The following is a 13896-nucleotide window of genomic DNA, read 5'->3' as shown; positions in this document are numbered from 1 at the left end:
TTATGGGAAAATACCCAGAAGGGGAATAGTTAGACTGAATGGGACCTGTAGACCTAGTTTTCTGAGGAATCTCCAAACTGATTTCCACAGTGGTTTCAACAGTCTGCATTCCCACCAGCAGTGGAGAAGAATTTCTATTTCTCCACAGCCTTGCCCACATTTGTTATTGATTGACTTCTTAATGCTAGCCATTCTTACTGGGGTAAGGTGGAATCTCAATGTTATTTTAACTTGCATTTCTTGAATGACTCGTGATTTTGAACATTTTGTCATGTATTTATTTACCATTTGCATTTCATTGTCTGAGAAGTGTGTATTCATCTCACCTATCCATTTTTGGATTGGGTTTTTGTTTTTGGAGGGGCTGATATTTTTTAATTCTTTATATGTTCTAGATAGAAGCCCTTTGTCTGAGGGACAATCTAAAATTTTTTCCAAGTTTGTGGGTTTTCTTTTTTACTTTGCTGGTGATTTCTTTAGATGTGCAGAAACGCTTCAGTAGGATGAGATCCCACTTGTTGATTCTTTCAAGTGTTTCACGTGCAGTTCGGTTTTTGTTCATGAACTCTCTGCCTACCCCTATGTCTTCAAGGTTTTTACCTACTTTCTCTTCCAATAGATTTACTGTTTCTGTTTTAATATTGAGATCTGTGAACCATTTTGACTTGAGTTTGGTGCATGGTGATAGACTTGGGTCTATTTTCAGTCTTTGGCAGGTGGCAAGCCAATTTTTCTAGCACCATTTACTAAAGAGTCCATTGTTCCTCCAGTGAGTTTATTTGGCTCCATTATCAAAGATTAGGTGGCTGAGTGTGTTTTTGGTCATGGCTGTTTCTTCCAGTCAGTTCCATTGATCCTTAGGTCTGTTTTTTTATCCAATACCAGGTTGATTTTATGAGAATAGCTTTGTAGTATAATTTCAGGTCAGGGATAGTGATTCCACCTGACTTGTCCTTGTTCCCCAGGATTTGAGGGATAGTTTAGGAGGGTACATCAGTGTTGGTTGGAAGCTGTTCTGTCTCAAAACCTGTAATACTTCTCTCCAAGCTCTTCTCTGTTGAATGGCTTGTATTGAGAACTCTGCCGTGATTCTGATGGGCTTTTCTTTATAGGTAATCTGTTTCTTTTCTCTAGCAGCTTTTAATATTCTGTTCTTTTGCTGGAGATCTGGGAACTTGACTATTGTATGTTTGGGTATAGTTCTATTTTGATTGTGGTTGTTTGGGGTTCTATATGCATCATTTTCCTGTATATCAGGTTCTGTTTCCATACTTGGGAGATATTCTGCTGTTATTTCTGCAAGTATTCTTTTTATGTCAGTTATTTTACCTCCTGCTGTTTCATTGACTCCTATAAGTAGTACATTATTCTGCTTTGCCTCATCTTGCAGCTGTTGAATTGACTTTTTCTGGATCCTTGTTGATTTTACAAGATCCTTTCTTTTATGGTCACTAGCTGCCATTCTGTCTTCAAACTCTGAGATTATATCATCAGCTTCATTGAAGCAGTTTTGGCAGCTTTCAATGGAAGCTTCATTTTCCTGGAAGTCTCTTTGAATCTGGTTCATGCTTTCTAGGTCACTTCTATATTTTTCATTTAACACTTCTGTCCATTGCCTCTGTTCTATTTTCTTATATGTTTCTTCTTCGGACTTTTTGAGCAATTCCTTCATTATTATTGTCATTTCATTTTTTGCCTGAGAGATTTTTTTCTGATCTCATCTCTTCTATGGTCTTATGGAGTTGTTTCTTTACTTCCATTGCAATCATTTCAGCTATTTCAGGGATGTGTTTACCACGTTCTCCGATGTCAGTGTCTCCTGGACTTGTTCTCAGTGGGGTGGAGTTCTAGGATTCTGTTTTAGTCCTTCGTTTTGTCCTGTTTGCTACCAGATGCAGAAAGCTCAGTTTCCCTCTTCTGTGGCTGTGGAACAAAGGCCACTAATGCTCCTAGTTTTCCTGTTGGTCAGGTTTTCTCCTCGGTAACCCCTGGGAAACACTACTTCATCTTGGATTTTCCGGCAGTTTTTGATTTGTATCTAGTTATCCCAGGTCTCAGAAATGGGCATTGGTGACAGCTGATAGCAGACCATCTGATTCAGCATCCCCTTGCAGTTCAGGGCATGTGTATGGCCCGGACTCAGGTTGCAATGATGCGACAATCCCATTCCAGTGGACCTATGTCCCCAGGCAGTTCAGGGTACAAGCAAAACCCAGACACAAACTGGAGGGTTGGCAGTTTGTGAACCACCTGATGCTGTGTCTCTAGTCAGTTCAGGACACATACAGGAATCAGATGCAGGCCAGATGGGCTGCAATCACAGACTGCCGGTGCCTGCAACCTCCTAGGAGGTCCAGGCACAAATAAAGCATGGACTCAAACCACTGGACCAGCAGCTCTTGGAGCACTCCCTCACTTGGCACAGGGCGTCCACAGGGAGTTGTCACACACACCCCCTGGCTAGAGCAGTCCTTGGGGCTTCTGAGTGAGGACCTCCTGTCTGACTTTCTCTGCAAATTTAAGCTGGGAGCCATGGGAGTGGGCATAAGGAAGCACAGACTCGAACCACGGACCAGCAGCTCTTGGAGCACTCATTCACTCGGCACAGGGAGTGGGCAGGGAAGGGTCACATGCACCCCCCATCTAGAGCAGTCCCTGGGGTTGTGAGTGAGGACCTCCTGTCTACCACGGGTGCCTGGAGGGTGGGGTGCAATGAAATCTCAATGTTTTAATTTGCACTTCTTGAATGACTAATGATGTTGAAGATTTTCTCATGTATTTATTCATCATTTCTATTTCTGTATTTGAGAAGTATGTATTCATCTCAGCTTCACATTTTTGGATTGGGTCTGAATTTGCGGTGGGGGGAGCTCATGTGTGTTATTTCTTTATAGTTTTAGATAGAAGACTTTTGTCAAAGGGACAGCCAGCTAAAATTTTTTCCCAATTTATATCTTTACTTTTTGCTCTACTGGTGATTTCTTTCGATGTGCAGAAATTTGTCAGTAGGATGAGATCCCAGATGTTGATTCTTTGAAGTATTTCATGTGATTTGATTTTTGTTCATGAACTTTCTGCTTACCCCTATATCTTCAAGGTTTTTACCTAATTTCTCTTCCAATGAATTTAGTGTTTGTGTTTTAATACTAAGATCTGTGATTCATTTTGACTTCAGTTTGGTGCATAGTGATAGACTTGGGTCTATATTTACTCTTTGACAGGAAACAAGCCACATTTTCTAGCACCATATAGTAAGGAGGCAATATTTCTTCCAGTGAGTTTCTTTGGCACCTTTGTCAAAGATTAGGTGGCTGAGTGTGTTTCTGGTTGTAGCTGTGTCATCCAGTCTGTTCCATTGATCTCTGGTCTGTTTTTTAGCCAGTAGCAGGTTGATTTTATTACAGAAGCTTGGTTGTATAATTTCAGGACTGGGATTGTGATTGCAACCCGCCTTGTCTTTGTTGCCCTGAATTGCTTTTGCCTTTTTGGGTCTTTTCTGGTTCTAAATTAATTTAAGGAATATTTTCTCTGGATCTGTGAGGTATACTAATGATATTTTAATGGAAGTTGCATTGAATGTGTACAACAATTTTAGTAGTGTGGCCATTTTCACAATGTTGGTTCTTCCTATCCACAAGCAAGGAATATTTTTCCATTCACTGAAATCCTCTTTGAACTCTTTTTTTCAGAGTACTGCAGTTTTCATTGAATAGATCTTGCACATCTTTTGTTAGATTGATTCCTAAATATTTCAGTTTCTTAGATGCTATTGTGAAATTATGGTTTCCTTAATTTCTCTCTCAGTACATTTGTTGTTTGTGTATATGAATGTTATTGATTTTAGAGTTTTGAGTTTGTATTCAGCTACACTGATGAATGTGTTGATTAATTTAAGAATTCCTCTTGTGGAGTTTTTGGGGTCTTCCATGTGAAGTATCATGTCATCTGCAAATAGTGATAGTTTTACTTCTTCCTTTCCTAACCTTATTCCTTTTATTTCTCTCTCTTTTCTGACTCTGGCAAATGCTTCCAGAACTATGCTGAACAGAAGTGGTAACAGTGAACATCTTTGTTTGTTCCTAATTATAAAGTAAAAGCTTTCAGGTTTTTCCCAATTAAAATGATGTTGGCTGCTGGTTTTTCATAGATGGCTTTGATCAGATTAAGGTAAAGGCCATCTATTCCTACTTTCTCTAGGGTTCTTGTCACGAATGCATTTTGCACTTTGTCAAAAAATTTTGGCATCTGTTGAGATGATCTTATGGTTTTTGTGTTTGGTTCTTTTGATATGGTATATATTGATTTTCAAATATTGAATCATTCCTGCATTCCTGGAATGAATCCAACTTGATCATGGTGTATAATTTTCTTGATGATTTGCTGAATTCTAAATGCTAGTGTTTTATTTGAGTATCTTTGCATCTATGTTAATCAAGATGAGTGTTCTGCAGTTTTCTTTCTCGGTTGGGTCTTTCTTTGGTTTTGGTATCAGTATAATACTTGTTTGCAGAAATGAGTTATGGATAATTGCTTCCTTTTCTGTTTCATTGAAGAGTTTGAAGAGTGTTGGTATAAAATTCTCTCTGAATTTCTTGTAAAGTTCTGCGGAAAATTCCTCAGGGCCTGGGGTTCTCTTTGTTGCTAAGTTTTTAAGCAGATTTTGAATCTCATCAAGTGATATTGGGTTGTTCAGGATTCTTATAACTTGTTGGTTCAACTTTGGTAATTCATACTTATCTAGGAATCTGTCCATTTCTTCTGAGTTTTCTATCATGTGGGAGTAATTATTGACAAAGTAGGAATTAATGATTTTTTGAATTTCTGTAGAATCTGTAGTGATTTCATCCCTTTCATTCTTTATTGCATGAATCTGAATTTTTCCTTACTGTTTTTGCTAATGTTGGCTAGGGGTTTATTGTTTTCATTTATTCTATCAAAGAATGAATTATTTGATTCATTTATTTTTTGTAGAGTTTTCTTCATCTCATTTGCATTAATTTTTGCCTTAATGTTTATAATCTCCTCCCTTTTTTGGGCTTTGAGCTTGACTTGTTCTTCTTTTTCTAAAAGTTTGAGGAGCAGCACTAGGCAGTTTATGTGTTTGCTTTCGGTTTTCCTTATGTGTGATCTCACCACTATAAATTTCCCTCTGAGAACTGCTTTCATTGCATCCCACAGATTTTGATAAGTTGTATTTACATTTTTGTTTGATTGTAAGTATTGTTTAGTTTCTTCTTTAATTTCTTCTGTGACCCGTTGGTTGTTCAGGAAGTTGTTATTTAATTTCCAAGTGCTTATGGAGTTTTTGGAGTTCCTGTTGTCATTAAAAACCAATTTTATTGCACTGTGCTCAGATGATATGCATGAGATAATTTCAATCCTTTTGTATTTATGTAGGTATGGTATATGGGGTAGAATGTGGTCTATTTTAGAGAAAGTCCCATGTTCACCTGAAAATAATGTGTATTCTGATGTTGTCAGATGGAACACTCTGTATGCATCTATTAAGTCCATTTTTTTTCACAGATTTGTTTCACATCTGTTATTTCTTTGCTGATTTTCTGTCTAGTTGACCTATCTCTTTGTGTCAAATGGGTGTTGAAATCCCCTATTACAATAGTGTTATTAATTATTTGGATATTCATCTGTTAGGTTTTGTCTTGTATAGTTTGGTGCTCCCATATTTGGTGCATACATGTTTATGATTGTTACCTCTTCATCTTAAAGTTTTCCCACAACAAGTATGTAGTGACCTTCTTTATTTCTTTTGAGTATTTTTATTTGAAGTTTACATTGTCTCCAAACATAATGGCTACCCCTGCTTTTTTCTGGGTTCCTGTTGCATAAAGAGCAGTTTTCCATCTTTTGACTTTCAGTCTATGGATTTCTTTTTGAGTAAAATGTGTTTTTTGTATACAACATATTGTGGGATTTTGTTTCTCAATCCACTGTGCCAGTCTGTTTCTTTTGACTGGTCAATTGAGGTCATTTACATTAATGGTTATAACTGATATATGTTGGCCTTTCATTGTCATGATATTTACTTGCTGTTGGTTTCCTACTTTTTCTACCTATTTAATTGCTTACTCTTCTTGATGGTTTCTTTCTACTGTTGTTCTTGAAATTGTGATCATTTTTTTCTCTGTCTAGAATATGTTTTAGTACTCCTTGCAGTGATGATTTGGCACTCATGAAGATCTTCAGCTGTTCTTTGTTGTGGAAATATTTTATTTCTCCATTAATTTTTGAAGTATCATTTGGAAGGATACATCAATCTTGGTTGGAAGCTGTTTTGTCTCAGGACCTGTAATACTTTGCTCCAAGCTCTTCTTGCTTGGATGGTTTGTGTTGAAATGTCTGCTGTGATTCTGATGGGCTTTTCCTTATAGGTGATCTGTTTCTTTTCTCTAGCAGTTTTTAATAGTCTGTTTTTCTGATGGAGAACTGGCATCTTGATTATTATATGTCTGAACATAGTTTTAATTTGTTTATGACTAGTTGGAATTTTATAAACTTCATTTACCTGTATATCATATTCTGTTTATATGGTTGGGAAATTTTCTGCTATTATTTCTGCAAATATTCTTTCTATGTCATTTTTGTTACCTCCTGCTGTTTCATTTACTCCTATTAATCTCACATTATTTCTCTTTGCCTTGTCTTGCAGATGTTGAATTAATTTTTCCTGGTTCCTTGTTGATTTTAAGAGATCCTTTTTTTCATGACTGCTAGGTGCAATCTTGTCTTCAAGATCTGAAATTCTATCTAGCTTCCTTCAAGCAGTTTTGTCAGGTTTCAGTGGAAGTTTTCATTTCCTGGATATCTCTTTGAATTTGTTCCATGCATTCTAGTTCATTCCTATATTGTTCATTTAACATTTCCCTCAGTTTCCTATGCTCATCTATTTTTTTTTTTGTATTTCTTCTTTAGATGTGCTCAGCAATTGTTTCAGTATTATTGTCAATTCATTTTTTGTCTGAAAGGTTATTTCTCATCTGATATCTTCTATGGCCTGATGGACTTGTATTTTTATTTCCATTGCAATGATTTCAGCAATTTCAGGTTTGTGTTTACCAAGTTATCCTTTGATGATGTCTCCTGGTCTTGTTCTAAATGGAGTGGAATTCTGAGATTGCTTTTCATTCTTTCATCTTATGATGTTTAGTGTTGGAGGCAGAATGCTCAGTCTCCCTCTTCTCTGGCTGCTCAGCAAAGGTTGCTAGTGTCCCTAGTTTTCTTGGTAGTCATGCTTGCCCCTCAGTGTCTGCTGAGATGTGCCGCTTAGTCTAGGGCCTTCTGGCAAATGGCGAAGGGTATCTAGTTCTCCCAAGTCTTAGAAATGAACTGTGATATCAGCTGATGGCAGACCGTCTGATTCATTTTCCCCACACAGCTCAGGGTATGACCCAGAAGCAGGCTGCACTGGTGGCACAATCACAGACCAGTGGTCCTGTGTCACCAGGCAGTTCAGGGCACAGGCAGAGCCCAGACACAAATCGCAGGGTCAAGTTTGTGGACCGCCTAATTCTGTCTCCAGGCAGCTCAGGGTGTGCACAGGATCCAGACATGGGCTGCATCGGTGTTGATCACAGACCACATGTTTCTGTGACCTCCAGGGGGTCAGGGTGTGCTCAAAGCCCAGATGTGAACCACATGCTCTAGTACCTCAGGCAGTGCAGGCCACATGCAGCGAGAGCCCAAACTCAAACCCTGGTGTTAACAGTTAGTTGGCCTTCTGAGTCAGAATCTCCTGTCTGTACCAGGTGCATAGAGGGCGGAGCCTCACACTGTCATGGCGGCAAGGTCATGGGTTGCCTCCTCTGTCCCCAGGAAGTAGATGGGGAATACCTGGTTCTCTTGGTGTTCAGCTGTGAAATGCGATGACCGCAGATAATGGACTGCCTCATTCTGTGTCTCCAGGCAGCTCAGGGTGCACACAGGACCTAGATGCGGGCTACACTGGCATTGGTCACAGACCACCTGTTTCTGTGACCTCCAGGAGTTCAGGGTGCAGCAAAGCCCAGCTAAATGTTTTAATTTCACAAATTTATTTAATGCTCCAGAATTTGGTCTGCCTTGGTAGTTATTTTATCTGCATTTGAAAAGGCTGAATATTTTCCTGTTGTTGTATGAAGTGATCTAAAGTACTCTAATTAAGCCAATTTGTAGATCATGGTACTTAACTGATTGTACATCTAACTGTTCAACTAGTAATCAAGAGAAACTATTGTAATATCCAGCTATAATTGTGGATTTGTCTAGTTATCACTTTCATCAATTTGTGCCTGACTCATTTTTGAGACTAAGGTGTTTGACATACAAAAATATTTAGGACTTTCATATCTTCTTGCAGAATTGGTGACTTTAGGATTATACAGTATTTATATTTGATAATAGCGCTTGATCTAAAGTCTTTTTGTGCAGTTCAAAAAAATAACACAACTCCCTTTTGATTAGAATTTGAATTACATGTGTATATGTGTAGTGTTTAAAAAATTATTTCTGGCTTTATAATTAAATTTACTGTTTTTAAGGTGGGATTGGACATAATTAGGTCTTCTGTTTTGTTCCATCTAGAAATCTATGTCCTCTTATTGGTGAATTTAGACAATTTACTTTTGCTTTATTTAATGATTAATATAATTCAATTGAAATATACCACTGTGATCTTCTTTAGATTTTTACACGTTTTTATATTTTTATTCCTTACTTGGATTCATCCATTGTTTATTTTTTGCTATCCAGAGTGGCTCACACTTGAAATTTTAGCACTTGGGAGGCTGAGGCAGGAGGATTGCAGCCTGGGCTGCATAATGAGTTCAAGGCCATCCTCAACTACATAGTGAAAGCCTGTCTCAAAAAAATATTTATTTTTGCATTTTATATCTATTATTGATTTTTAGTTATACCTCCTTAAGATTTGCTTAGTGGATGATCTTGGCTTTATACTATACCTCTTTAATCAATCAGCATAGACCTTTCAATACTATCATATCATGTCATGAGTATTGCAAAGAAATTGTTGTAATATACTTGAGTCCCTCCTTTCCTTATGATAGTAAGCATCTAAGTCTCCCTTATTTACCATAATGCACTTTTAATTCCTCCCTGTTATCTTTTGTGCTAATATCACATTTCATTTATTTTGCATGTTATGAAAACATAACTTTCTGTTACTACTTTTACTTTAGACGATTTCGAGCATTACAAATGAGAAAATACCTGACCCTAATATTAATATTTGTTTGTTACTTTCAGTGCTCTTCATTTCTTGGTATACTTCTGAATGTTTATTTGCTAAAATATTGCTTTGCTTGACGAATTCTTAGGAACATTTTTTTTGGAATAGATATGCTGTCAATAAATTCCATTAGTTTTTGTTAATTTAAAAGGGTTCTAATATTGCCTTTAGTTTTGAATGATATTCTTGTTTGGTACAGAATTCTGGGTTCTCAGTTATTTTATTTCACCACTTTAAGGTGTGACATCATTGTTTTTCACTTAAGAAATTTCTGATGAGAAGTTAGCTGAAATTATTTTTACTTAATGTATGAAATATATCCTTTATGCTCTAGTTTTCTAAAGGTTTTTTCTTTCTCTCTTTATTAATATTTTGGACATAATATGTAGAATCTTGTTGCTGATGTTGTTTTCCCATATTTCCTCCATGGCATTCCTTGGAATTTTGAATTTGTGTATGATGTGTCAATTTTATGTATCTGTTATGAATGCTGGAAAATTCTAAGTTTTTGTTTTCAGAAATTAATAAATTTTATGTATTTGAGTATTTTTACCTTTACACAAAATTGAGTAAAAAGCAGAGAGTTCCTGCATACCATAATTTCCTATATTTTTAAAATATTATATTAGTGTGGTTCACTTTTTACAATTGATGAACATATATTAAGACACTATTAGTAATTCTTCACATATACTAGTAGTACAACAGAATTTACACCCTTTTCCCTATTGATTTAAGGCTTCTCTTTCACTGAAGAGAGAAAAAATATAATAGTTTTCTACTGTCTTGGTTACTTTTCTCTTGCTGCTGGGACAAAATACCTCACGCCCAAAATTAAGGAAGGAAAGGTTTATTTTGCTTACAGCTTGTGAAGGTTTCAGTCCATACTTGGCAGATTATAAGGCAGACTGGCACATGGCAGAGAGCTACAGCTCATGGTGGCAGAACACAGCAAAGCAACAACCACACACCAGCGAGGAATGGGGGAGGAATGGCCTCAAACACCCTTTTCCCCTCCTTACATATGCAAGCTATCCACCCCAGGGTGGGTGCAGCTCTCACACCCATAATAATCAAACTCTAAAAGCCTGCCCCATGGCCACATGAGGCTTTGGGGGGACACACAGACATAAACCATAACATCTATCATGAATTTTTCTTCAGGGTTGATATTTTCCTCTCTTCTGTGTATATCATGAAGATCACTTTCTCAGAAATCTTATCATCCTCCATGTTTTTCTAGTGTGCACCCATCAGGGCCCATAAAGAAAAATTGGGGGCTGGGGATTTAGCTCAGCGGCAAAGCGCCTGCCTGGCAAGCGCAAGGTCGTGAGTTCGGTTACCGGTACCGGAGAAAAACCAAAAAAAAAAAAGAAAAATTGGTGAGTGAGTACAAGTTCTCCTGAATCTGTTTCACAGATTGTATTGTTAAGATCCTACATACGGCCTTTAAATTTTTAACTATTTAATATAAACTTTAGGTGAATTATATTAGCTGTTTATTATAGCTTCCAGTCATATTTACCTCAAATGATCAAATGTTTATACAGCATCTTTCCTTAAAGACACCTTTCTTAAGATTTTTGTGTCATTTTGTTGTTTTTACCTATATGTCTGAGAGGTTCAAAAATTTTTGTGAACTTGCAGATAGTCTGGAAAAAAATTTTTTATAAGTATGTAGTTAATGCTTATTACAACTTTTTAAATGTTAAATTGAAACACAGGGTATTATGATAACTCATTTTAATAAAAAACAATATGACAAAATATGGGTGTTTCTAAGTCCTTATATATAGTTAGTCTAATTTTTAAAAATAGATTGAAATAATTTTAAATTGAATTTATGTCAATAAATATGAATTTATGTCAACATACCATTAATTTTAAATTTGTTACCACCCAATAATAATAATGCTGAGATACCTATGTATTTATCTATGGATCTATGGATCTATGTGAAAGAGATTTGTTTTTGGTCATTCCTTTTCTTTTGGTACAGGCAGTTTAACTCAAGACCTCATGCTTGTCAGGCAGCTACTGTGCCACTGAGCTATATTCCCAACCCTGGTTATCTTTTTCAGAGTTTTCTTTTGACTAAATAGAGCACTGTCCCTTCAGTACAGTATGTTTGGAATAGCTCCCAGTCTTCAATACCAATTTCTCTTGCTTTAAATTACTTCTGGTACAAGAATTTTTACCACTAGAAGTTCATGTTTTTAGATTCCTGAACATAAAAAAGAAGTTCATGTTTTTCATGATTACTATTTCATTGTAAGTCACAAATTCCCATGTGTATAATCATTTTACCCACCACCAGTGTTTTTCCAGTGGGACAACTGTTTGATGTTATTTTCCTAAGAAATTACAATATAGTCCAAAGGAAAATTCAGACACAAGTGTTGCAACTCTGAGAAAACAATCCTGGGTATAAATATTAGCTCCAATGAGTAAGAGAGATAAAATTGTTAATGCCTTTGAATAGCCACATTTTTCCTTCCAGAAATTTTCTTCTATCATGTCTTTCTATGAAATAACCTTTTTCCATAATTTAATAGTTAGAGTGCTTGCATTGTCCCCTGAATGCTTAATGCATGTCTACTAAAGCACTTAGCCTAATACTGTACATATTAGGTGCTCAAAAATATTTGCTCTACCTTCCCATGAATAAAACTGAATGAATCTGGATTAATGAGAAGGAAATATTTAACTATAAGTCTGGGTTGTGAAGGGCAAACAAATTTAGATAAATGTTTCACAGTTCTTTTGAGAGTATACCAAAATCTTACTAAAGATCAAGGCATAATCTTGTTGTTTGCATCTAATTTTTATTCCTCAGACTTTGATTGAAATTTAATCAATGTCAATTATGCCTATTATTAATGATTTTTAGACATTTACACTCTATAAGGGTAAGTAGCTAATCTTTCAAAATACTTGAATTTAATAAATTATAGGGATTATAGAAATGTTTTGCAAGAGTGGTTGTCTCATTTTATCTTTTATTAAACTAGGACTAAGTGTAGTGATTTTCTCTTTAATTTCCATTGTTTACATTCTCCATGTTTATACTACAATGTGAATAAATGTAAACATAAATGTACATGGAAGGTCTTTTTCTTCTTTTTAAACAATTTCACAAAGAATAAACACGTAAAAATGTAAAGAAACTCTACTAAATGACACTAAGTCATTTTCAAACATGTATTGAGGATATCTTTGTGTCATTTTCAGTGATCATACAATGGTAAGTTATAACTTTTATCTCCTAGTACCTCTTAAAATCCACCTTTATTACTACGGAATGGATATGAGACATTAGATGCAGAGGTCCTTTTAAACAAGGCATTAGGAAACCAGACAGGAAACACGCTAATGCAAAAAATATATTCATGACTTTTACAAAGTTACCTCCAGTTAGATGCTGACTTTACATTCTTAACTAGGTAAACATAATAATTTCTTGTTTGTGTAAATAAGACTCTTGTCTACTTCATATTTGTGATTGTGATTGTCATTTTGCTGCTTGTTTAGGCTTTGGTCACAGGATCTTTTTTGAGCTGAGCATTCACAACTTTGGATAGCCCAAAAGGAAGACTATCAATGAATAGGCATATATTGATGATGAAGAAGAAGAACTAGGTGGCAGAGGATGGAGTGGAGGAGGAGGAGAAAATATAGGATCAAGAGAAGAAGGAGAAGGAGAGAGGAAAAGAGAAATATAAGAAGGGGAGAAAACAGAAAAGCTATGGGAGTAGATATAAGAATGGAATTAAAATAGCAGAACAAATAATTTGGGGAAATATTTGAACTTCTACTTACTTGTACTTATTGTTTGTTATTTGTAAGAATTTTCTTGACATATCTGTTGTCTCTGAGGAAATACTTTGAAGATAGTTACCCACGGTGTATTAACTATTGTTATTCACTTATTTTGTTGTGAAATTTTATTTTTTCTTAAACAAAAGTAGAAGTGCAGGTGTATTTAAAATTTAAGAATTATATAGTATTGATCTTAGAGTATCTTTGAACAAATCTACATTACTGTCTTGTTTACTGTGATGTGAGTTTTTATACAAAGCTGTGATTAATTGATGGTTTCTGTCAATCTACCTGTACTCAATGCTTTTTTTAAAGAAAACTTCTTTTTGCATAACATTATTTACCTTTGATAAAGTGAATGAGGAATACATTGTGGTCCACTGGAATTCCTCACAGTATGAATAAAGTATTAAAAGGAAGAAGCTGAAGCTTACATAACGTATACAGATTTTGAACCAGGTTGCAAAGCTAACTGAGTTGTCATAACAATGACTGCAACGAGTTGCACTTATTGGAGTAAGGAAAGAGGAAATGATATAGGAAGGAGAGTTGAACTAAGCATATTATGCCAATATACTGGGTAAAACTCATTAGAAATGTCAATTAGCACCAGTATGAAACCTATCTCTCTTTTAAAAGCATAGTAGTTAAATCCGCAGCCTCATTTTTTATTCCAATTCAAATTTTTTTGTGTAAGTGGATCTGTGAATTTACCAAGAAGAAAAACATTCACTGTGAGCTAATATACAGAACAGTGATGACTTCAGCATTTGTTATTTGCCTGGTATGAGAAAATAAATAGAACTGAAACCTGGAAATATACTTTTGAAAACTAG

This window comes from Chinchilla lanigera, unplaced genomic scaffold, assembly GCF_000276665.1.
Source record: "Chinchilla lanigera isolate Chin_1 unplaced genomic scaffold, ChiLan1.0 scaffold00102, whole genome shotgun sequence".
In the NCBI taxonomy this organism is placed as follows: domain Eukaryota; kingdom Metazoa; phylum Chordata; class Mammalia; order Rodentia; family Chinchillidae; genus Chinchilla; species Chinchilla lanigera.
The sequence above is the reverse complement of the archived record's forward strand: the minus strand, read 5'-3'. Positions refer to the sequence as shown.